The 9,404-nt window shown below is 40.8% G+C and overlaps 1 pseudogene; it reads left to right on the top strand.

Moving 5' to 3' along the window:
* Window positions 1-6,480: 6,480 nt before the first annotated feature.
* On the top strand, window positions 6,481-7,053 carry LOC117081052 (annotated as a pseudogene).
* Window positions 7,054-9,404: the final 2,351 nt, after the last annotated feature.

Below are 9,404 nucleotides of genomic sequence, written 5' to 3'. Positions count from 1 at the left end.
TGATATCCTGAAGAGTGTTTTCCAACTTGGTTCCATTTTCCCCCTCACTTTCAGGCACCCCAATCAGACGTAGATTTGGTCTTTTTACATAATCCCATACTTCTTGCAGGCTTTGTTCATTTCTTTTTCTTCTTTTTTCTTTTGGTTTCTCTTCTCGCTTCATTTCATTCATTTGATCCTCAATCGCTGATACTCTTTCTTCCAGTTGATCGAGTCGGTTACTGAAGCTTGTGCATTTGTCACGTATTTCTCGTGTCATGGTTTTCATCTCTGTCATTTCGTTTATGATCTTCTCTGCATTAATTAATCTAGCTGTCAATTCTTCCACTTTTTTTTCAAGATTTTTAGTTTCTTTGCGCTGGGTACGTAATTCCTCCTTTAGCTCTGAGAGGTTTGATGGAGTGAAGCCTTCTTCTCTCATCTCGTCAAAGTCATTCTCTGACCAGCTTTGATCCGTTGCTGGCGATGGGCTGCGCTCCTTTGCAGGGGGAGATGCGCTCTTATTTTTTGAATTTCCAGCTTTTCTGCCCTGCTTCTTCCCCATCTTTGTGGTTTTATCTGTCTCTGGACTTTGATGATGGTGACGTACGGATGGGGTTTTGGTATAGGTGTCCTTCCTGTTTGATAGTTTTCCGTCTGACAGTCAGAAGGACTGTCTGTTGGTCTGTTGGAGATTGCTTGAGGTCCACTCCAGACCCTGTTTGCCTGGGTATCAGCAGCAGAGGTTGCCGAAGATAGAATATTGCTGAACAGCGAGTGTACCTGTCTGATTCTTTCTTTGGAAGTTTCCTCTCAGGGGTGACGCCACCCTGTGAGGTGTGGGGTGTCAGACTGCCCCTAGTGGGGGATGTCTCCCAGCTAGGCTACTCAGGGGTCAGGGACCCACCTGAGCAGGCAGTCTGTCCGTTCTCGAATCTCAACCTCCGCGTTAGGAGATCCACGGCTCTCCCCAAAGCTGTCAGACAGAGTCGTTCGCGTCTGCACCGCCCCTGCTCTTTCCCCTAATGGGCTGCAGCTGTGCGCTGTCCGCAGAGGTAGAGTCTACAGAGACAGGTAGGCTTCCTTGAGCTGCTGTGAGCTCCACCCAGTTCGAGCTTCCCAGCGGCTTTGTTTACCTACTTAAGCCTCAGCAATGGCGGGCGCCCCTCCCCCAGCCTCGCTGCTGCCTTGCGGATAGATCGCCGCAGACGGCTGTGTTAGCAGTGAGGGAGGCTCCGTGGGCGTGGGACCCTCCCGGCCAGGTGTGGGATATATTCTCCTGGTGTGCCTGTTTCCTTAAAGCGCAGTATTGGGGTGGGAGTTACCCGATTTTCCAGGTGTGTGTGTCTCAGTTCCCCTGGCTAGGAAAAAGGGATTCCTTTCCCCCTTGCGCTTCCAGGTGAGGCGATGCCTCGCCCTGCTTCAGCTCACGCTGGTCAGGCTACAGCAGCTGACCAGCACCGATTGTCCGGCACTCCCTAGCGAGATGACCCCAGTACCTCAGTTGAAAACGCAGAAATCACCGGTCTTCTGTGTCGCTCGCGCTGGGAGTTGGAGACTGGAGCTGCTCCTATTCGGCCATCTTTTGACTGCTTTTTAATACAAAAGGTCATTAAAAAAAAATCATTGAGTCAGTCAAGCAAAATATCTCATTTGATGTGGGCAAAGTGAGAAATACAATTTTATGATATCTTAAAAATCAGTTGACATATAAATAAAGTTTTTACATTTCCGAAGACATCATGAAGATAATAGAAACTTGAGTTGGTTCCAAAAGAAAAAAAAATGAGGCAAAAGATAATTTGTTTTGTATGATAAAACTATAAAATAAAAGTTTTGGTGATTTAAACCATACTGGTGTCCACTAAAAAAGATTAAATAAGGACAGGTGATAGATTTTGTGAGCATATGTTTATTAGTATGTTGTTGTTTCCTAGTAATTTTAAAAGACCATTAGTACTAAACAATAGTGATCTATGCTCTAGCAAATTGAAGTACAATTAGAATTAATGTGAGTAATAAATTAATTAGTTCGGAAATAAAAACACTGCTGGATGCAGTGACTCATGCCTGTAATCCCAGCACTTTTGGAGTCCAGGGCAGGCGGATCACATGAGATCAGGAGTTTGAGACCAGCCTGGCCAACATGGCAAAACACCGTCTCTACTAAAAATACAAAAATTAGCCAGGCGTGGTGATGCATGCCTGTAGTCCCAGCCACTCGGGAGGCTGAGGCAGGAAAATCACTTGAACCTGGGAGCCAGAGGTTGCAGTGAGCTGAGATCATACCACTGCACTCCAGCAAAAAAAAAAACACCAATAAGTATACATTGGTAAGATTATTTTAAATAATCTCAAAGTACTCATATGCTCATTCATTCATTTATTCATTTTATAATATGCATCAGCAGCCAAATATCAACATTTTGATATAAAACATTTAAATGTATTTAACAGTAGCCCTGTGAATATATATTAAGATTTCACCCATTTGCCAGTTTGCCTGTTGGTACAATAAAAATTAGATTGTGAAATGTTCTATGATTACTTAGCAAATGTATGAGATGAGTCTTTACAGATATCTCTTGATTCTGAAGCCCAGACATTATCTATTCCACATTGTTTTTCAGAATATTTTATCCATATACATTTCTTGGGAAGATTCTATTAGCATAAAACCTTTGAAAATCCATCATGAATTATCTTGGGATGATAAGTCTTTAAGATGTGATTTAATTGTGCTGTTTGTTTTCAATGATTGAAACAGTTGAATTAAAGAGAGGTAAAGCTTTTATTAAATGTCTTTTGTTAATGCATAATAAGTTAGGAGCCAGTAGAGTTATGCAACTTGACTCAAACGCCATTTTTCCATGATTTTATCTTATAAGTAATGTATTCTCTAAACTAATTTCCTGTCAGGGCCCTTCTCGCTCCCAGTCCTCTCAGCTTTGTTCTCCAGACACAGAGCCTGCCAAGTCCCCTTTCAAAATTAGCACCATTCCTGTATCTTGAACCAATCTTGTCCTTTGTGAGGAAATTAAAACAGCCCTAGTTGAGTAATTCTTTTAACATAGTATAAAGTCATCCTATCAGAGGGCAAATGTCATGTGCAGTAGACCAAATAAACTTACGTTTCAATACCAACTTGCACTTAAAAACTGTGTATCCTTGGAAGAGGTATTTTTATCACACCAAATCTATTTTCCTCTATGATAATCCTTGTATAAAATTAAGAAGACATCATGTAGCAAATGCTGAATCATGTTAGTTGCCCTCCCTCAATATTTGCACCACGATTATCAAATAAAATCCTCATCAAGTTTTATTGTTCCGTGTTTACCTCTTAGAAGATGATCAGCTTAGTATTCCCCAATGACACCAAGTTTTGAATCTAAAGAAGTCTCTTAGAATTCTGGAGCAGAAGTCTCCCGAGAGGCATGGAGCCCGTGCCCCACTACCTGCAGATGTACCTCCCAGGTGTGTTCTGCCCAGTGCTCTGCTGATTGGATGCCTCTGTGTCCTTAGACCACATACAGGGCCTGATGCAGGAAAGAGCTGACAACCTTCCTTTAATGGAAAGTCCATGTTGTGGGAGCATGATGAGTAACAGACAGAGGGCAGGGCATGGCAGCTCACACCTGTAATCCCAGCACTTTGGGAGGCTGAGGCAGGTGGATCACTTGAGGTAATGAGTTCTAAATCAGCCTGGCCAACCTGGTGAAACCACATCTCTACTAAAAATATTTAAAAAATGATCTAGCTGTGGTGACGGGTACCTGTAATCCCAGCTACTTGGGAGACTGAGGGACGAGAATCGCTTGAACCCAGGAAGTGGAGGTTGCAGTTAGCCCAGATGGCACCACTACACTCTAGCCTGGGTAACAGAGTGAGACTGTGTCTCCAAAAAAAAAAAGAAAGAAAGAAAGAAAAAAACTGCCTGAAATGAGATTAGACAAGTTTGCAGGAGCCAGGCCATACAGGTATTCATGGAAAGGAGATCAGATTTCACTCTGAGAGCAGTAAGACATATGGCAGAGTTTTAAGTGAGAAACAAGATTTGATAAAATTCTTTCTCTGACCTTGTGATTACCGGATTTGGATCAATTCATGCAGATGATTCAAGCCCCAGTTTCCACATCACAAAAGAGAAATGCTGATATCCCAGCAGCTCAACCAACAGGATGATAGTGAAAATCAAAACATCATGTAATACACATGAAAAGCCTTAACCAACATGTGTAAAGTCATATAAGTGAAAGTCTTAATAATGATAGCTACTAGAAGGCATGTTTTGGCAAAATGTTATCAACCTGAAAGAACAATATGGGCTCATTGATTATTTGCTTACTTTATTTTATTCAGTTGACTTTCTGTTATATAACATGAAGTTTGGAGGAATAGATTCCTCCTACTTGTGACACTCTTTAATCCTGGCTGGAGGTGGAGCAGAAGGCAACCCCACCTAGAGCATACAAATGGTTAGTGCTAGTACTGAACATAGGACCACAGAGGAAGGGAGGGCTTATGCTTTGTAACATCACAAAATGGCTGTTTTTCTGAAACTGCTACATGAGTGGGAATTCTCTCTTTGCTGCTATTGCTTGCAAACAAGACAAAGGAGAGCTTGTGGCTTTCTACTTTTTCTTTTTGAGATGGAGTTTCACTCTTGTTGTCCAGGCTTCAGTGCAATGGTGTGATCTCAGTTCATTACAACCTCTGCCTCCTGGGTTCAAGCGATTCTCCTGCCTCAGCCACCCAAGTAGCTGGGGTTACAGGCATGCACCACCACCCCCAGAAAGTCTGGTATTTTTCGTAGAGACAGGGTTTCTCCATGTTGGTCAGGCTGGTCTCAAACTCCTAACCTCAGGTGATTCACCCACCTCGGACTCCCAAAGTGCTGGGCTTATAGGCACACAAACTTTATTCAGCATCTGGTTGATATCTTAGACCTTCTTATTTTACATCTGTAAAAGAGGAACTAATAGCAATAATACTTATATGCACATTTCAATATATTCCAGGTATTGTACTAAAATTTGCATGTATTATCTTGTTTAAATTTTCTAGTGTCCCCTATGTAAATAGATATTATAGCTAGGCACATTTTATATGTGAAGGATTTGAAGGTCTTTGCCCTGTCCAGATCACTCGGCTAGTAAGCATCAGAGCTGGACTTGAACTTGGCTCTATTTGAGTTGAAAGCCAGAGCTCTGAACCACTACATCACACTGGCACCAACTGTAGTGCAAGAGAAGATGAAAGGTGATAGCACATGTCACATGTTGTAGCAGTTTGGTATCTAGCCCCTCCAAGTTGTTAGAGCATGTCTTTTTCATCCTGACTTTTCCTGATTTCTACAGCCAGGTAAACAAACAAACAAACAAACAAAAACCATTTAGCTTTCCAACTAATTTTCTCATGGTGTAAAAACATTTAATAGGAAAACTATAAATAGATAAAATAACCTACAATTCCATGGTATCCCATTAGCTTAGCTTGCGTTCCCAAGGAGTGTTTAGTATGGTGGTTGCCAGAAGGCTCTGGGGCTAGACAGCCTTTGTTTGAATCCTGGCTCTATATCTTGCTAGCTGTATGACCTCTTTTATTTACATTCCCTGAGTTCAGAGATAATACTATGCATCTCATAGAGTTGTTATGAGGATTAATTGTGTTTATAATTTAAAGTTCTTGGTATAGTGATTGACACACAGCTAGTGCTCAATAAATGTTAATTATTAACATAGCTATTATTTTTAAGGGAGGATACCACCCCTCATATGGTCTTATACCCAGTTTCTGCCTCCAGAGAAAGAAGAAGTAAAAACTAAAAGGCAGAAATGAAATCCACAAGCAGACAGTCCGGTGCCACGCCCTGGGCCTGGTTAAAGATCAACCCCTGACCTAACTGGTTATGTTATCTATAGATTCCAGACATTGTATGGAAAAGCATTGTGAAAATCCCTGTCCTATTCTGTTCCGTTCTAATTACTGATGTGTGCAGCCCCCAGTCACGTACCCCCTGCTTGCTCAATCGATCACAACCCTCTCACACAGACCCCCTTAGAGTTGGGAACCCTTAAAAGGGACAAGAATTGCTCACTCGGTGTGCTTGGTTTTTGGAGATGTGAGTCTGCCTGTGCTCCCAGCTGAATAAAGACTTTTCCTTCTACAACTTGGTGTCTGAGGGATTCTTGTCTGCGGCTCATCCTGCCACATTTATGTGATACCATTGCTGTTTCAGTGGGTTCTAGTCTCAAGTTTGAAAGCAGTATATAATTTCTTCTAGATTTTATATTTACCCACATTTAATCCTCAACATCATAAACTTGAAATCTCACCTGCTGAATGACTATTCTTCTATAGCCCAAATTCGTGTGTTTTTGTCATGTAATAAATTGCCGTTCGATAAACATTGACTCTGGTGCTGTGGTCGCCGTGCAAGTCTCGGTAGGAGGGTTCACTGGGAAGGCAGCCTGCACTCATGGAAATGGCATCTCAGGGATAATGGCAGGGGGAGATAATACATCACCAACCTGCTGGCTACAGAGACTGCAAGTCTGGAAAAACAGCTGCAAGGATGGGGAGAAGTGATGCTGATGCTGATAAAGTCCTCCAATGGGAAACAGCCTGGTTTCCACCTGCCATCATGCATGTGGTTTCTTTGATGTTTCTGATTATCTACTATCTAGATCCATTTGGCTGACTACCTTGTTCCCATTCTGGTGCCTAGAATTTTTGGCTCCAATAAATTGACCACTGAACAACAGCAAAGATTTCATGAAATTTGCAGCAATCTAGTTAAAAACTTGATGCAGAGCTGTGGGTTGGTGGAAATGCCTTTTCACACTAAAGGAAGATAAACCTAAGATGTACTTGATGACCATGATCATTTCCCTTACTGAGATTGCTTGGGTGGGACAGCAAGTCCACAACTTGCTTCTCACCTGTCTGATAGTGACTCCTTTACTATTGCTTCCTGGACTAAACCAACATGGAATCATTTCTAAGTACATTGGAATGGCCAAAAGGGAGCTAACCCAACTTCTCAAACAAAAATAATAGAAAAATGAATAATTCATCTGCTTTATTCAGTGTGATTAATGGAGTACCCATTGCCCCTGGGAATGGTTTCTGCTGTACTATCTGGATACTAAAATGTTACAGAAGTAGTCCTTTGCTCTCCCTCACTCTGCTCTTAGTTAATAGAAATGCAGGCCCGCCAAGTTATGCTTTGTGCATAGTGTCTTCATGTTGTGTATAGTTGAGTACGTTCTTACCAGTTGGCCTCATGGACAACTCATTAGTATGTATGACTTGTTTTTATTTTTCTTACCCAGGGTTAATTGAATTCTTGCTTTTAGACAACTTCTTTTTTTATAGTGGTGAACCTTGCCCTTTAGTACAATTCAAGTGACTCTGGATAATTGTTCAAGTTCATCTTTGCTCTTGCTGGATACGAGGTAGTGGTCTGTGGCTACAGGAAGCTGATTCTACTGTCTGCTTCCACAGCCTGCTTAAAAAACTTTCTGACTTCGTGAATATAGAGACCAAGTTTACCACTTCTGATGAAGAGACCAATTAAGATTCATTCTCATTCTGTTTCTTTCCTGTGGGAGAAGAATCCCCATGGAATAAAATGAAACTGATTCCATCCACTAGTATGTGTAGGTTTCTCCCTTGTGCAAAGCTTAGCAATTTGTAGGAAACTTTGATCTTTTTGTCCAAAAAAAGGAATGTCCGACAGGCTTAAGCTTTTGTCCCTTTGCACTTAGACTTGAAGTTAGTAAATCCTTAAAGGCCTTTTAATAGCAGACTTCCAAAAGATTGCATTTAGGATTTCTAGCATATTTTTAATTTCAGATTTTCAGTTGATTTTAGCTATAGTATACAGTAGGTTAAAATTCATATTTATGACTTTAAGACCAGCAGTAAAGGATACCAGTCTTCTGTGTTTAGGCAAGATTCATTTCAGTAGAAGATAATCTTATCTGACTAATTTTTGAGACCAGAATAAGCCTTTTAAGGTAAACCTCACAATTCTCGTTTTATGGTAATACTGGTCATTTTAGTCCCCTGGGTTTGGCATGGGAGATAGTGACTACACTGGTGTCTGACTTTTTTTCCTAGAGATTTCTCCCTGAAAAATACAAGGGCTGTTGGTGAGAGCAGACTTGAGGTAATGATAGTTGGCCTTTGGTCTACAAAGATTTTGTAACTCCTTGGAAAATTTCTTATAATCATTCTTAACTTCTCGATAGCTAGAAATTTAGAGTATTTGAAATCTGTAGGAATGAAAGCCAAAAATGTGACTGACTTGGGAACAATTCTTAAACTGATTAACTGACTGTAATACGGTTTTGTGAATTTATTGCACTGATGTTGTACCTTGTGGTATATCTGTGCCTATTAAATAAGTGTTGTTTTCTCCTCTTTAATATTGTTGTAAACAGTGGTGCCTATTGTAGCATATGTTTGATTTAAAAAATATATATTTCATAAGAAAACTACCTTAATTTTACCTTACTTTCATTGTAAATAAGCCTGTCTTCCTATCTGGATTTTTTTGTGTATACATGTTCTACAGAATAACTTTTTCAGTTTTAATCCTTTATTATTTCTTCTACTTTGTTTTGTGTAAAAGGGGAAAAAATTCAAAAAGTTGAAATCTTAAAAAATAAAAATAAAAATAAAAAATTAACATTGACTCTACATACCAGAGTGCACAACAGGTACTAGAATATAAAAGAAGATGAATCTCTGCCTTCAAGAGGTACAGGGTTTAATGAACTCTGGGTGACCATTTAGTTATTTGTCAAGCCTCAGTGAAGGGTATTCTGACATTGAGTGGCAGTTGCAGTAGCTGACCTTCGGACTTTATATTGGAGAATCCCCTTTGTGTGTGTGTGTGTGTGTGTGTGTGTGTGTGTGTTTCTTTTTTCTGTCTCAGGTTATCTGGCTGGATCAGGCACACAACAAATGAAAGCTTTTATTATTACCTTAGAGAGACAGCTTAGTAACATGGGGAGAGGTCAGATGTTGGTGCTAGAGATCTGAGTTCAAATCCTAGCTTTATCATTGAGGAGTTGTGACGTTGGATCAGTTATTTCACTTCTTTGAGCCTCTACCTTTACAAAGGGAAGACTATCTAACGAGGATATTGTGAAGAAAAGTCATGATACACATGAAGCACCACCTAGCACAGTTCTGGCACAAAGCAGGGCCCAGCTAAGGCCAGCCAGGGGTGGCAGCAGCAATCCTGAGCCATAACGCCACCAGGAGAAGTGACCTGAGCGGCAACAGCAGATGTGACAGCAACTTTCTTCTTCTCTTTGTTTGCTCAGATGCTGCCTTTATAATGGTAATGGAGTATTTTCAAATTCAAAGTCTATTCCAGAGATAAAGAAAAATGATAGTGGGTTTCCCTG

This window comes from Trachypithecus francoisi, unplaced genomic scaffold (assembly GCF_009764315.1).
Source record: "Trachypithecus francoisi isolate TF-2019V2 unplaced genomic scaffold, Tfra_2.0 Lachesis_group8, whole genome shotgun sequence".
In the NCBI taxonomy this organism is placed as follows: Eukaryota; Metazoa; Chordata; class Mammalia; order Primates; family Cercopithecidae; genus Trachypithecus; species Trachypithecus francoisi.
This window is presented reverse-complemented; position numbering and strand designations above follow the sequence as displayed.